This window comes from Triticum dicoccoides, chromosome 1B, assembly GCF_002162155.2.
Source record: "Triticum dicoccoides isolate Atlit2015 ecotype Zavitan chromosome 1B, WEW_v2.0, whole genome shotgun sequence".
Classification (NCBI taxonomy): Eukaryota; Viridiplantae; Streptophyta; class Magnoliopsida; order Poales; family Poaceae; genus Triticum; species Triticum dicoccoides.
Window position 1 is genome coordinate 458,232,932 of NC_041381.1, and position 16,669 is coordinate 458,249,600.

Genomic DNA, 16,669 nt, shown 5'->3' on the forward strand with positions numbered 1-16,669 from the left:
CGACCCATATAAAAATGACGATAATCTAGCCCGACCAAAGTTCCGGCCTGTTAAAGGCCCGTGTATTAGGTCGGCGCATTTACAGCCCGTCCGAATTTCAGCCTGTCAAATATCCGCATCATAAATGGGCCACCATTTCGGCCTGCTAAGTCCAGTGGGTTATTTGGCACAATCAGGGCCCAATCTCACTTTCAGTCTATTGAAGGCCCATGTTTTTTATGGGCTCGACATATTTACACCTGTAAACGGCCTACTTTTACCGAGGGCCCAAATTATGTTTAGGCCTGTTAAACGCCCACTATGGGCACAGGCCTACCAGAAAAATTTGAAAGCTTATGCTAATTTAAGCCCAGATATTTTTAGTGGGCTACATGCCAATTTCGGCCCATAATCGTTTTTAGCACAATTGGAATGGGCCTGACGAATGTTGGCACGTCGGGCTCCTATGAAGCTTTCGTCTGAATACATTACTAAGATAAACCTACACTATACAAACATAGCGTCATAATTACTGCAGCCTGTGGCAGCATCATAAATGTTGTATCACAACAAAATAAATTCCAATGATACAACAAAAGGCCTGTTGGCATAAAGTTTACAGTCCTTCCAGATAAATGCACCATTAGATGTATAGAAGCACAGACCATTTGACCTGAGTGCTAATGTTTCAGGCTGTAGAATCTGATGGAGCAGCATGATCTCCACCTTTTTTCCACCATTTCTCTTCAACAACGAAGTGAATGTTTGATAGTCTGGTTTCATTCATATCTTGACGGCATTTCTCAACCAGTATTCTTGTTTTCGAAACAACGTCTATTAGGGATTGGACTTGTGTCTGGAGCACAGATATATCACTCTGTCTAGCAGGAAGATTTTGTTCAATAGGCGATTTGGACGAGGTTACCTTGACAACCAACCCAGAATTACGTAAGAAGGTGCTTTTTGCACTGCTAGTGGAGAGATACTGACGCACTGCAGCAAGAGGTGACATTGTGCCTGTAGTAGCCTCGCCACCTTCAGGTGGTTGTGGCTGTTCAATCATTTGTTCCATAGCTTCCTGAAAGTTTGAACTTGTAGATTAGTGTACCAGTGAGTTACTAATGAGATAAAAACAAACAAAGTAGGTTAAATGTTTATACATAACTTATTTTGGTGAACTACTGTAATACATTAGCATGTATTGTAGTGCCAACTACATAATAAAATCACTTTCGGAACATATGTCCATGTAGCATGCCTACTGTATTGTCTATTTCCTCACATTCTTTGACATCTAAGGATAAAGAGACATGGTTTAAAGTAGGATGAACATAGTATGACATCATTCATATCATGGGCAAACAAATATAAAACAAACAAGCTATTTTATCATTGTGTGCGCACGTGGACATAACAACTAGATTACAGATCAAGACCAAAAGAATATCCTTCATCTCTTTTAAACCATGTAAGGTGAAATGATACGTTAAGACAACTGTGTATAAAAGTGAACAGAGTAACTGACATTGGCTGCAAACCAAGTAGTTAAATGACACATCACAGTACCAATCAATTCAGGGCAGGAGGAGTAAGGACTTACAACAACGGCTTGAACTGGTGTGCTCATGCCCTTCATCTTGCTGGTGTGGCAATCCTTGAAGATTTGCACTGCATTCGGTTCAGGTTCTTTTTGGTCCGCACGGGCTTTCCGCTGTATTTAGAACAAGTCAATATAGATACGATAATATGGCACAAAAAGAAGAAGGAAGTAGCAGCTATTTACAAGAGCCTCGCAGTGTGCAATATAGCTACGAGATCCTGTTGTTTGTTGGAATTTCACTTTAGAACGGTTGGTTTTGTTCTTCAAACAGTTAGCCTAGAAGAAGATACACTTGTAAGGCACATACATAAATACAAGTTCAATATGTGGTCTGATCAAATACATATAGCCTACCTGATACTTTGGATCAGACGAGTGTTTAACGAGGGCTATCCAGTCTTCATCTGTAATATATTCCACTCGAGATGTTTGGGCAATTTCATTGTTAGCCTTTCCTTCAAAGTGAGATTTTCTAAGGTGGTACCGATACTGTCGCAGAGCAGACTGAAAACATGAGTGCATGCTTGTTTAGTTGCATCATCTTTCGGATCCAACTTGAACCTCATCTGTTGAAAAAAGAATGTGAGTCTTATTAGGAGGAAGCTAGAAAGTATGGGACAAAGCAAGACAATATTACTAATTGCGATGAATAACATTACTTACAGATAAATGGTCAAGGAAGGTGTTAAACTGGGTATTGTCTTTCTCATTCCTGTACTGGATCCACGTTGGGAGGATACGCGCATGACACCTAACGGCAACGGCTGCCTTTGATACTAACTTGGCTGACTCTGTAGCATCACATGGCCTTTTTAAACCTGCCTCAAAATGGATCTCCATTCTTTCTCCTTTAGATTTTGTTAATCTGTCAAGCATTATCCCTGATGTCTATTTCCGCTTGCGCCGTGGTGCTAGTTCAACAACGAATATGGAAAGTGTTAGTGTACATCAAACTATGAGAGTACATATAAAGGAGCATGCAACTGCAACTTGACTCGGTCAGGTACCGTCTTGGTGTTGATACTCATGAGGTTCATCTGATCTTGCCAAGTCCTGTTGTGTCAACAGTGCTTCGGAAGTAGTGTTAGGTGTGAAGGCAGCTTGGGAACTGGCCAGTTCTGGAGCAAACGAATGAGTAACTGGTTGAGAAGCTGGTACAGTTGAAGCAGATGTTGCAGCTGGTGGAGCAGGTGATACTGTGTTTGTAGATTTAGCCGGTGGACTTGGACCTTCTACTGCACTATAAGTACCAGCAGAATCTCGACGGCAGAGCCTTTTCCGTTTCACCCGACGAGTAACAACACTCCCTACTATATTATTTTCCTTGCTCTTTTTTGACTTTGCCATGTCAAGCTATACCCACAACACAAAAGAATAAAATCACTCTTCAGAACTCATTGATGCATGATACAGACAAGCAATACTTTGATGTAATACAACCGTATGAGGATGGAATATGTAAGAAAAACAGGACGGCATGACATATTCACAGCTACGATGTGCAAACTAAGCAGAAAGATTTTCAAGAAAATAGAAGTAATGCAAGCTAGACACCATATGAAAGATGCAACCAATATTACTCTGCCAAGTTAAAAGTGTCTTGTCATAAGTGGCAATTCGAAAAATTAGAAGCAGTACAACATGGAAATCAATGCAAGATGCAACCACTATGAAACTGCCATGTTAAAAGCGTCCAATCATGAGTTACTGATGCGGGATACACAACAACAGTACTTTGATGTAAGAACATGGTATGATAGATAGATGCAGTGTATTCTAGACACAGAAAGCCATGTCATATGCACATGTATAATGTATAAACTCAGCAGGTGCAATTTAATCAAAATAGAAGAAATACAGGCTAGACAACATATGCAACATGAAACCAATTATCACATTGTCAACTTAGAGCAAGCACCTGCGATGGTGGAGTGCGGGAGATGAACTCATCATGTAGACTTGGGACTTCAACTTCATTAGCAGTAGCAGTGGCAAATCTAGAGAGTCTCTGTTTGCGTCGATGTGGAGTACCACCAACATCCCCTAACTTACTCCTTTCCTTCCTATTTTCTGATATTGCCTTATGAAGTCAAAACCACAAGAAGATGAATAAAATTAGCTCTGCATAACTGGTTGATGCATGATATAGACAAACACTACTTTGATGTAAGGCAAGCGCAGGAGGATGGAATATATACAAAAAAGACAGCGTTTCATATTCACACGTTCGATAGGAGGATGGAATATGTATGAAAAAATAGTAAGTGGAAGGCATTTCAACAAAATTAGAAGAAATGAAAGCTAGGCACCATATGAACATGCAACCAATATCACTCTATCAGGTAAAAAGTGTCTCGTCGTAAGTGCCATTTCAAGAAATTAGAAGCAGTACAAGCTAGAAGACAATGCAAGATGCAACCTACATCACAGTCCCAAGTTAAATGTGTCTTATGGGTAAGTGATCGTTGTAGGTATAAGTTGTAAGCTACGCAAATGCAATTCAACATAATCAGAAGTAATACAAACTAGACATCATACGGAAAACGCAACCACGCATTAAAGTTCCAAGTACGAGCAAGCACCTGTGATGGTGGAGTAGGGGAGATGTGCTCATCGTGTACACGTATGTTCTAGAAACAGGAACACATGTCAAATTCACAGGCTTTATGTGTAAAGTAAGCCGATGCGATTCAAGTTAGAAGCAATACAAGCTAGACATCATACGCAACATGCAACCACATATAATAGTGTCAAGTTAGAGCAAGCACCTGTGATGGTGGAGTAGGGGAGATGTGCTCATCATCTACACAGCTACGTTGACAGTCCAGCCTTGTGGTGTCTTGTGAATATTGTTGGGAGGATGGCGGAGTAGAATCTATAGAGACCCCCTGTTTGAGTTGCTCCGAAGGACCACCATCATCCACTGCCGGACTAATTTCCTTTAGCTGTAATGATTTTGCATTGTGAAGTCAAACCGATAAGAAAAAGGAATAAAATTCATTCTTCAGAACTCATTCATGCATGATACTGACGAACACTACTCGGATGAAAGGCAAACACATGATGCGAGGATGGAATATGTATGAAAAACAGGATGGTGTGACATATTCACACCTATGATGTGGTAACTAAGCAGAAGGCATTTCAACAAATTAGAAGCACTGCAAGCTAGACACCATATGAAAGATGCAACCAATATCACTCTACCAAGTTCAAACTGTATGGCGTTTCAACAAATTAGAAGCAGTATATGCTAGAAATCATATGCAAGACACAACCAATATCAAGGTGGCGACTTAAGGTGCCTTATCATAAGTGACTGATGCGGGATATACAAGAATAGTAGTCTGATGTAGAAACAGGAACACATGTCATATTCACAGGCATTATGTGTAAAGTAAGCGGATGCAATTCAACAAAGTTAGAAGCAATACAAGCTAGACATCATACGCAACATGGAACCACATATAATAGTGCCAAGTTAGAGCAAGCACCTGTGATGGTGGAGTAGGGAGATGTGCTCATCATCTACACAGCTACGTTGACTGTCTAGCCTTGTGTTGTCTTGCGAATCTTGTTGGGAGGATGGCGGAGTAGAATCTGTAGAGAACCTCTGTTTCAGTTGCTCGGAAGGACCACCATCATCCAATGCCTTGCCAATTTCCTTCAGCTTTATTGATTTTGCATTGTGAGGTCATACCGACAAGAAAAAGGAATATCATTCGCTCTTCAGAACTCATTCATGCATGATACTGACGAACACTACTCTGATGAAAGGCAAAGTCATGATACGAGGATGGAATATGTACGAAAAAATGGACGGCTTGACATATTCACACCTATGATGTGGTAACTAAGCAGAAGGCACTTCAACAAATTAGAAACACTTCAAGACACCATATGGAAGGTGCAATCAATATCACTCTTCCAAGTTAAAATTGTCTCGTCAGAGGTGGCGTTCATCAAACTAGAAGCAATACATGCTAGAAATCACATTCAAGCCGCAAACCAATATCACACTACCAACTTAAAGGTGTCCCATCATAAGTGACTGATGCAGGATACACAAGAAGAGTAGTTTCATGTAAGAACATGGTGTGATAGACAGATATAGTATGTACCAAAAACAGGAAAGCGTGTCACATTCACATGTATCATGTGTAAGTTAAGCAGATGCAGTTTACACTAATTAGGAGCAATACGAGCTAGACACCATATGCAACATGCAACCAGATATCACACTGCCAAGTTAGAGCAAGCACCTTGGATGGTGGAGTAGGGGAGCGGAGACTTGGACCATGTAATGCACTATCAGTACAAGGAGAATCGGTAGAGATGCTCCGTTTACATTGCTGCAGAGGACCACCATCATCGCCTTCCTTACTCTTTTCCTTCCTCTTTCTTGATTTTGCCTTGTCAAGTCAAACCCACAAGAAAAAGGAATAAAATTTGCTCTTCGGAACTTATTGATGCATGATACTGACGAACACTACTTTCATGTAATGCAGCCACATGATAGGAGGATGGAATATGTATGAAAAACAGGACGGCGTGACATATTGACATGTATGATGTATAAAGTGTAAACTAAGCACAAGGTGCTTGAACTTGTTAGAATCGATGCAAGCTAGAAACCATATGAAAGATGAAACCAATATCACTCTGCCAAATTAAAAGGGTGCCCTAACAAATGTATTTGATCAAATTAGAAGCAATACATGGCAACAGGCTAGAAATAATATGCAATATGCAACGAATAAAGGTGACTCATCGTAAGTAATTGATGATACAGAAGAGAGGTAGTTTCATGTAAGAACAAGGTTAACACATAGATGTAGTGTGTACCAAAAATAGGAAGGCATGTCATATTCACAGGTATAGTGTGTAAACTAAGCAGATGCAATTTACCCTAATTAGAAACATTACAAGCTAGACACTATATGCAACATGCAACCACATATCACACTGCGAAGTTGGAGCAAGCACCTGTGATGGTGGTGTAGGGGAAGTGCTGTCTTCAGGTACAGAGCAATGTTCAATATCTTCATTTAGGCTTCTTGTTTCTTGAGAATCATGTGGAGAGGATGAAATTGCATTCTTTATAAGAGTATTGCGTCTCATATTAACCCACGCGCGTGACTGTCTCATCATAAGCGATAGACGCATGATACACAAGAACAGTAGTTTGATGTAAGAACATGGTGTGATAGGAAGATGTAGTATGTACCAAAAACAGGAAGGCGTGTCATATTCACATGTATAATGTGTAAGCTAAGGAGATGCAATTTAACAAATTAGGAGCATTGATGAGGGATACACAAGAGAAGAAGTTTGATGTAAGAACATGGTTAATAGAAAGACGTAGTATGTACCAAAAACAGGAAGGCATGTCATATTCACAGGTATAATGTGTTAACTAAGCAGATGCAATTTACCCTAATTAGAAGCATTACAAGGTAGACACCATATGCAACATGCAACCACATATCACACTGCCAAGTAAGAGCAAGCACCTGCGATGGTGGTGTGGGGGAATTGCGGTGATCAACTAGAGAGCTACATTGACTATCTTCATTTAGCCTTGCTGTTTCTTGAGAATCATGTGGGGAGGATGACACTGCACTCTTTAAACGAGTAGGTCGTCTCACAGTAACCCACCCGGGTGACTGTCTCATCATAAGTGATTGACGAGGGATACAAAAGAGCATTAGTTTGATGTATGAACATGGTTAATAGACATATGTAGTATGTATCAAAAACAGGAAGGCATGTCATTATCAAAGGTATAATGTGTAAAGTAAGCAGATGCAATTTAACCAAATTGGAAGCAATACAAGCTAGACACCATATGCAACATGCAACCACATTTGACAGCGTGAAGTTAAAGCAAGCACCCGGGATGGTTGTGTGTGGCAATTGAGATCATCAACTGCAGAGCTACTTTTACTGTCTCCAACTGCTGACACTGCACCCATTAGAGCGTTGAAACGCTTGCTGCTTATCTTCAAATTACACTGGAGCGACTTCTATCTTTTCTTTTCTGCATTCATCAACACTGCGTCAAAGTCTGAAATACCCATGCATAAAAAAACAATAGTGTGAGTATGGGTGAAGTGTGTGCACAATTCGTACAGTGTAAAGGTAGCAGATAGCAGGTCGGTGAGAAATAAATGACAGGAGACATATGATAGCTCTACAACATGCATGGCACACTAAATTACTACAGGATTCTATGAAAATAAAAGTCGACTGAAAGCAAATAGGTCAGTCCATTTTTTCTGCACCATCCGATGTACAAAGAATGGGGAGATCGCCTTCATCTACCTCCAGCCAGTCAGTGTTGACGTTCTTCCTCGAAACGCCAGCGACCACCGGCCCAGTATTCCTCCCCTTCCTGCGCCCTCCCCTCGACCTCACCGCACCGTCGTGCTTGGAACCACCCTCCGGCCATCCATTCAAGCCCTGCCGACCTCCATATCGGGCGCAAGTAGCTCCTGCACCCCACACCCCTATGATAGACACCGATGCGCCGTTTCCCCGGGGAATAGGCGGACTAGGTGCTCCACGCGCCTAAGCGGGTGCTGCTTCTTTTAATTGCGGTTCGACTGACCCTGAATTGAAATCCAGGCGGGCTACTGACCTCTAGCAAAGGTGAAATAGTAAAAGGGAGGAAACCTTGTGCATTTAGTATCATGAAGAAGATGCAGTAAGAAGCGCTCAACTAGTTTCTTTCGTGGGATGAATACGGTGTGAGCGGAGACGTAAGATTTGCACGAATAAGGGAAGAGGAGTACCTCGTTCTGCTGGCAGTGCTGTGTCCTCCTTCTGTTTTTCTGACGATCTTGCTGTTTGCCGGAAACCAGAAGTTGTGGAGGACGGTGCAGCCTTGGACGAACCCATGGCCAAGTTGTTCAGTGTGGTGCGGTGGCCCTGTCGGCGGCGGGGAAGCAGATCCGAGGCGGCGAACGACGACGTAGCGGGAATAGCTCCGGTGCGGTGGACGGTTGCGATAGTGGAGCCGCAGCAGTGAGGTGTAGGACGGCGTGGTCGGAGTGATTCTGGTACGGCGCATGTTGGCATCGGCGTCGTGGAGGTAGCTCTACCTCGGCTTCATTTGCTAAGTCCTTGAGGGCGTTGCGGTTGCGGTTGCGTTGGACGACGACATCGGGGTACCGGCTCCGGCGTGATGGAGGAGGGCGGCGGTGGATTGGCCGCTATGGGGTGGAGGACGGAGGAGGTTGGGGCTTCGCGGCTGGTGGAGAGGGCGTTTTCGTGCCCATGGTGTATGAATGGGGAAACGGAGGGAGGCGGGGAACTAAGGGGGAACAATGTTTCGGTTTGAGACGCGTTTGTTTGAAATTTGGGGAAAGTTACAAACTTTGCCCCCATCTAAAATTTCGGACATATTGCGGGTTGGGGGTAGGACAGTCATGTCAGGTGTCCCAAATGTGGGCGGGATAGATTTCGGCTGAGCGCATGGGTGTTTAGGCACCCACGGCGTATGAATGCTTCTCGGAGGCGGTTGAGACTGGCGTCTTGGTGAAGTTACAAACCTACCCCGGTTTAGACCTTTGGACATCTGGCCGATAGGCTATACGGGCCAGAGTCAAACAGTAATTTCCTACCACCAAAACATTAGTCTCGCGCGGTTTCGGGTGACCAAAGGCCTATTTGGCGCTTCGTTTAATATTTGGGAGCAGAAGCATTAACGTTTTCGGTTCTCTTGAATTGAACTTTCAGGATTTGTCAAACTTTACAAATCTTTACTCTTGAAAATCCTAAAGCTACGATTATTATGGAATGGAGGGGGTACATTTTAATATACATTGTACACGAGTATATATTAAAAAATATGCAACTTACCTCAGTTCATGCATGGTTCCAGGTATAATCTCCTTGGTTGCAAAAAAAAAAGTTAGAAATGTGTATGAATATATATACCATGTTCAAACTCACAACAAAGATTGATGCCCCTTTTACATCTGATTTACAAATGCCATTATCTCGGGTTCAAATAGATGAATGCACTTCCTATGAATTCGAATCTTCGAAACCCCCTTTATGCTGAATTCGACATGTATTTTATTTCGTAGCTAGCAATTTGGAATGTATCCATGCAAGTGACAAATGTATAAAGTGCTTCACACTAACAACATTGTCGGATTTCAGGTTCCGGCAGACCCTTGAGGTTCGAACACTGGGGTGCGCGCGGAGATTACGCCCTCTGCCTAGCTGTTCCTCACCGAATCGCTAGGATCTAAACTATGAAAAGATCAACACAAGAGACACAGGGTTTATACTGGTTCAGGCCACCATTGTGGTGTAATACCCTACTCCAGTGTGTGGTGTGGTGGATTGCCTCTTGGGCTAATGATGAACAATATAAGGAAGAACAGCCTCGCGAGGGTCTGTTCTTGGCTGGTGCGATGAACTGCTAGGAGAAGTTCAGTCGCCCTATCTCTCTCTTTCTATCCTAGATGTATGCCAACTACCCGATACCAGATGCCTCTACCCTGGGGGTGGCTAGTCCTATTTATAGGCAAAGGCCCTGGGCCTCTTCCCAAATATTGAGAGGGAAGGGCGCCAACAATTGGCCATTTTGAAGGGGAACAACGGGTACACTTATCCTGACTAAAGTTGGTCCTCGCCTGTCAACGGCTCTGGTGGTGACGCCGGCTTGGGCTCCACAGTGACCTCCATCCTGCCGTTGGACTGGTCTTGATCTTGTTGCACTGAAATGGATGCCTTTGCTTGATGCTCTCGCCTGCGCTTGCTCCCCTTGCACCAAAGAGGAAAGGAGGACACTACGCGGGCTGGTGCCCGACTGGCGCCCTTGGTCGTCATGGCTTGCATCATGGGCACCTCGCGAGGTACCCCGCCTTGAACTCTCCGCCTCCTCGTGAGCCAGCCTGATGAGGCCGCGCCTGAGGAAACTCCTTGTCGTCCGCCCGGCGAGGCTCGGCCCCTCGCGAGGGTCTTGAGCTTGTGTTGATGAAGATGGGCCGTGCTGGGCCCCCTTTGAGCCACGCCACAGGCTGCAGGCAGGCAAGTCTGGGGACCCTCATTCCCAGAACGCCGACAGTAGCCCCCGGGCCCACGGTGCGCCCGGACTTGGCCGAGCAGAGAGGCGAAAGGGAAAGTGTGAAGCGTCGCAGGCCCTAACAGCCTGCGGCCTTGGGCGCAGCGTGGCGGTTGATTGGACGTGGGCGTCCCCGCTTCCCCACAACGCCTCGGCAACTGCACGGATTCGACAAGTCCCTGCATGCAAAGCGGGTCATGATTACCTGCAATCGTGGCGGTCGACGGTTGGCCTACTCTGGCCTTAAGTACGGAACGGCGTGCACCCTTCCGGTCTATCCTCTCTTGCTTCTCCTTCTCCTTCATGGCTCCGCCAAGGAAGTTCTCGGCCGTAGAGAAAGGGAAAGCTAGCCAGGTCGAGTCTACCTCTCCCCCGCCCAAGCGCGGTCGAGGCCACCCTCGCAAGAATCCTGTGGCCTCCGCGGTGGCCCCCGCGGTCGCGGAGGTGGCTCTCTGCATGGCGATGAGCGGCTAGCCATGGTCGGGGGGCGTGCTCCGGCCGTGCAACCCCCGAGGCCGCGCTTCCATACTACGGAGGTGCTACCGGAGTTCATTGTGTGGGCGGCGGAGCCAACCAGTGCCTGGCTTCATCTCCCTCGCTTCCTCCTTGGTGACCTCCCAGCCGGCGCTTTGGGCGGCCTCTGGCTCCAAGCAGATGGCTGCTGCAGCCGGGCCTCGTGGGCTTCGCTGGAGGTCTCCGCCACCGGGAGCCTGGCCTTGACCCGCGGCTGGCAGACGTTTGCCCGCGCGCGTGGCCTGAGCCACTGGTGCACTCTACACTTCAAGTTTAACGGCGACGCCACCCTCTATGTGAGGGTGTTTGGGGAAGATGGTCGTCGTGCGGGGTGCTGCCTTGAAGACGACGACCGCGGCCGGGGACCCAGCCCCGGCGAGGACGGGGAGGACAGCGCGCGCGTGGTTGGCGGCGCCCGAGACTCCTCAAGCTTCACCAGCTCTTCTTCGGGTAGCGACTCTTCTAGCAGCGGCCGCGGCCAGCCCCCGCGCCGTCGCGCCCGCTTGGAGGGCGGCAGCGGGTCTGCCTGCCGTCGCGCCCCGGTGAAGCGCGAGAGGGAGTCCGCCTGAGCTCCGGAGGCGGCTCGAGTCTTTCTTGAGGGCCGGCGTGGGGCAAGCTTCGCCCGCTTCGTTCTTTTCTTTCTTTTCTCCTGCGCAAAAAGAAGACAGCAGTGTGGGGCCCCGTGGGGGCGTGTTTGGGTTATTGTCGTCAATTATCATACTGTTTCTGCTGTTTCGGTATTGTTCCTTTCTGTCGCATGCCCGCATGTAGGTAATTCTCGGCCTTAGCCGTGGGGCGATCGACCCAGGCCCCGTATTCGAGTCATGGTGCCCGTGAGGCATGGACTGGAGGGGTGCTCCTGTAGTGGACCCGGGCCGTGAGACCTTGAGTGATTGGTACAAAAACACTCGCGAGGGATCCCAGGGCTTCCACCTCGCGAGCCCTTGCGCAAGAGAAATCGAGGCAGAAGAGCGAAAAAGTCGGAGAACCACAAGTCGAACGGCGGCGATAGTTTCGATAAAACTCCAAACAAGAATGAACTTGCCAACTGCAGAAAGCAAATGAAAAAGCCGCGTCCGGCACCTAGTCTAGTCTTCGACGTCTTCTCACTAGCACGGAGCTAAGTGCTACCACTGGGCGTGGGAGGGAGCCCCAGGTCCTGAGGCCGGCACCCCTGAGACTCCGGGGCGTGTACAGCCCCACTCATTATTACGTGAGAGTGTCACGGGGCGGCGAGCTTCACAGGCACCGGGCCTTCTTCACAGGCTCCGGGCCTTTCTTCAGGGAGACAAGCTTCACGGGCATTGGCCCTCTTCACAGGCTCCGGGCCTTTTCCAAAACGCGACAGCTTCACAGGAGTTCGCCTTCTTCACAAGCTCCGGGCCTTTTCCAAAAAAGATGAGCTTCATAGGCATTCGCCTTCTTCATAGGCTCTGGGCCTTTTCCAAAAAAAGATGAGCTTCACAGGCATTCGCCTTCTTCACAGGCTCTAGGCCTTTTCCAAAAAAGATGAGCTTCACAGGCATTCGCCTTCTTCACAGGCTCTGGGCCTTTTCCAAAAAAGATGAGCTTCACAGGCATTCGCCTTCTTCACAGGCTCTGGGCCTTTTCCAAAAAAGATGAGCTTCACAGGCATTCGCCTTCTTCATAGGCTCTGGGCCTTTTCCAAAAAAAGATGAGCTTCACAGGCATTCGCCTTCTTCCCGGGCTCTGGGCCTTTTCAGGGGTAAAACCTCCGGAGGTGCTGGATGTTCCACGCGTTCTGGATAGGTACTCCCTCCTGCGTCTCCAAGCGCACGGAATCGGGCCTGGAAACATGAACAACCTTGAACGGGCCCTCCCACATGGGAGAGAGCTTATGCAGTCCCTCCCTGGAGAGGACCCGCCGGAGCACGAGGTCCCCTACCTCGAGAGTCCTGGGGCGGATGTTGCGGCAGTGGTATCGCCGCAGTGCTTGCTGGTACCTTGCCGCTCGCAGCGCAACTTCTCGAAGACGCTCCTCCCCCAGCACGAGGTGCATCCCCCGCATGGCGTCCTCCTGCGTCTCATCGAATGCCAGGACCCGCGCGGAACGACGCCTGACCTTGTGAGGGAGAACCACTTCGGCCCCATAGACCAGGAAGAAGGGTGTCTCCCCAGTCGGCTTGGTCGCGGTTGTGCGGATGGACGACAACACAGACTGAAGCTCGTCGTACCAGCCTGTACCGCAGGCCTCCAGCTTCTTCTTGAATGTTCTGGTCTTGAGGCCCCTCAGGACCTCCGCGTTAGCCCGCTCGGCCTGGCCGTTGCTTCGGGGGTGCGCCACTGAAGCGTAGCATATCTGCGTTCCAAGGTTAGCACAGTATGTTTTGAAGAGGTTACTGGTGAACTGTGAACCGTTGTCCGTGATGATGCGGTTCGGCACCCCGAACCGGCTCACGATGCCCTTGATGAACTTGACCGCTGAACCCGCGGGGATGGTGCAGACGGCTTCCACTTCGGCCCACTTGGTGAACTTTTCCACGGCGACGTAGAGGTAGTGATATCCCCCTGACGCCCGAGGAAACGGGCCCAGGATATCCAGCCCCCAGACTGCAAATGGCCATGTGAGGGGTATGGTTTGCAGACCTCCCGCCGGCTCATGGATCTGCTTGGCATGGAATTGGCAAGCCTCGCAAGCCTTCACTAGTTCGACAGCGTCATTGAGCGCAGTAGGCCAATAGAAACTGCTGCGGAACGCCTTGCCAACGAGGGTCCGTGACGACGAATGATGCCCACAGTCTCCACCATGTATATCTGCCAGCAGCTCCTTCCCTTGCTCCCTGGCGATGCAATGTAGTGACACATCGTTTGGTTGTCTCCGGTAGAGCTCTCCATCCCTGATGCAGTACGCCGTAGCTTGCCGCGCCACACACTCTGCTTCCTCCTCCTTCTCCGACAGGATCCCTTGCGTTAAGTAGCTTCGGAGCTCAGTGATCCAGCACCCCTCCTCAGGCTCCATCGTCAGAAGCAGGCGTGCTCCTGAGGCCGGGCCGCAGGCTGGGGCTCCCGAGGCAGGTGGCTGGGGAAGCTCCACCTGAGGCTGTGATGTGTTTGATAATGACGGGAGGGCTGAGGGCCTAAAGAGCCGCTCCTCAAAGACGCCCGGCTCCTGGGGCAACCGCCTGGAGGCTCGTTTGGCGATGTCGTTGGCCTCTTGATTAGTGCCACGGGGCACATGCTGTAGCTCCAACCCCCAGAACTGCTTTTCCATCCTGCAGACCTCCGCAAGGTAGGCCTCCATGTGCTCATCTCGTGGCTCGTATACCTTGTTGGAGAAATTGACAAGGAGGTGCGAATCTCCCTTGATAGTAAGGCGCTTCACCCCCAGGGCAGCGGCGGCCTTCAGCCCCGCTATCAGTCCCTCGTATTCTGCTATATTGTTGGAGACCTTTTCACCTTGCTGGAAGCAGAGCTGCACTGTGTAGTACAACCTGTCCTGAGTGGGAGATATGAGCACTGCCCCAGCCCCAGCGCCATGCCTACAGAACGCCCCGTCGAAGTACATGACCCAGCCTTCTAGCACCTCACTCCCCGGGGAGAGGGATCGGTCTTCGTCGGTCTTGAGGTCCGGTGCTTCCGTCCATTCAGCCACAAAATCTGCTAGCGCGGCACCCTTGATGACCCTGGTCGTGCTGAATTCAAGCTGAAACACTTGTAGTTCAATGTTCCACTCAGCGACCCTTCCGGCCGAGTTAGGGCTCCTGAGCACCCTTTCCAAGGGGTATGCTGAGACAACCTTGATCGGGTGACCCTGGAAGTAGTGCCGCAGCTTGCGCGAGGCCACCAGCAGCGCGAGGAGGAGCTTCTGTGGCATGGGGTACCGTGCCCTCGCATCCCGCAACACCGTGCTGACGAAGTACACCGGGTGCTCGACGAGGCTTGGAGCGTCGTTGCTGGTGGAGCCCTCCGGAGGCCAAGGCGCTTGCTGAGGCGATGGGGCCTCCGGAAGCTGGTTTCCTGGGGGAAGGGCCTCTCCCACTCCCGGTGCGTTCCCCTGCGGCGGCTGATCTTCCTCAGTCGTGGTAGTGATCTTTGCGAGTCCTTTTTGGTCCTGCTTTGCCTTGGCACGGGTAGCTGTTGTGGCCTTGGTCCGACGCTCCTCCCTAACTGCCACCAGAGCCGCACTGGCGGAGTAAGGAGTGGCGGCCAGGTAGAGTACCAAGGGCTCTTGAGGGCGTGGGGCCACCATCACCGGAGGGCTGGTTAGGTATCTCTTGAGATCTTGAAACGCCTTGTCGGCCTCTTCAGTCCATTCAAAGGGCCCCTTCTTCTTCATCAGCTGGAAGAAAGCCAGCGCTCGCTCCCCTAACCTGGAGATGAAGTGCCCCAGTGCAGTCACACGCCCAGTGAGCTTCTGCATCTCTCTGAGGGTCTTTGGCGGTCTCATGTCCTCGACTGCCTTGACCTTTTCTGGGTTGGCCTCGATGCCTCGGTGGGACACAAGGAAGCCCAAGAGCTTGCCTGAGGGGACTCCAAACACACACTTCTCCGGGTTGAGCTGCAGGCTCACTGCATTGAGGTTTGCAAAGGTTTCCTCCAGGTCTTGTATCAGGGTCTTGGCCTCGCGAGACTTCACTACAATGTCGTCGACGTAAGCTTCCACATTCTTCCTGAGTTGCGGGCCCAGGGTGATGTGCATGAGCCGCTGAAAGGTTGCCCCCGCGTTGCGCAGTCCGAAGGGCATGCATGTATAGCAGTACACCCCACACGGGGTCAAGAAGGCCGTCTTCTCCACGTCTTCCACCATCATCTTGATCTGGTGATACCCGGAGAAGGCATCCAAGAAGCATAATAGGTCACACTCAGTGGTGGAATCGACGATCTGATCGATGCGCGGGAGCGGGAACGGATCTTGCAGGCATGCTTTGTTGAGGTTGGTGAAGTCGACACACATGCGCTCCTTCCCTCCCTTCTTTGGCACGACCACGGGGTTGGCCAACCAATCTGGATATCGGACCTCGCGAATGACCCCTGCGGCTTCTAGCTTGCGGGTCTCCTGGACGATGAAGGCCTGCTTTTCAGTGGACAGCTGCCTTACTTTCTGCTTCACGGGGCGCACGTTGGGGCACACGTTGAGGTGGTGCTCGATCACGCCCATGGGATCCCTACCAACTGATCGGTCTCCCAAGCGAACACCTTCTTGTTTGCATGTAGGAACTTGACCAGGGCTTCCTCCTGCTCGGGCTCGAGGTGGGCGCCTATGGTGAAAGTGGCGCTAGTGGACCCGTCCTCGTCGACGGGTATCTGCTTGGTCTCCGCCTTGTCTTGGGTAAACAACTATTTCTTCTTGGCCGGAGCAGCCCCCTTGGGCTCGGGGGCCCCCGCGTCGGCGGGCTGCGCCGACGCCGCCGTCTTGAAGGCGAGCTTGAGCGCTCGCAGCACATCCCCGGTGTCCCCAGGCACAGTGAGGACTCCGCTACTCCCGGGCATCTTCATAAGGTTGTATGCCGGGTGAGTCGCGACCATGAATTGGGCTA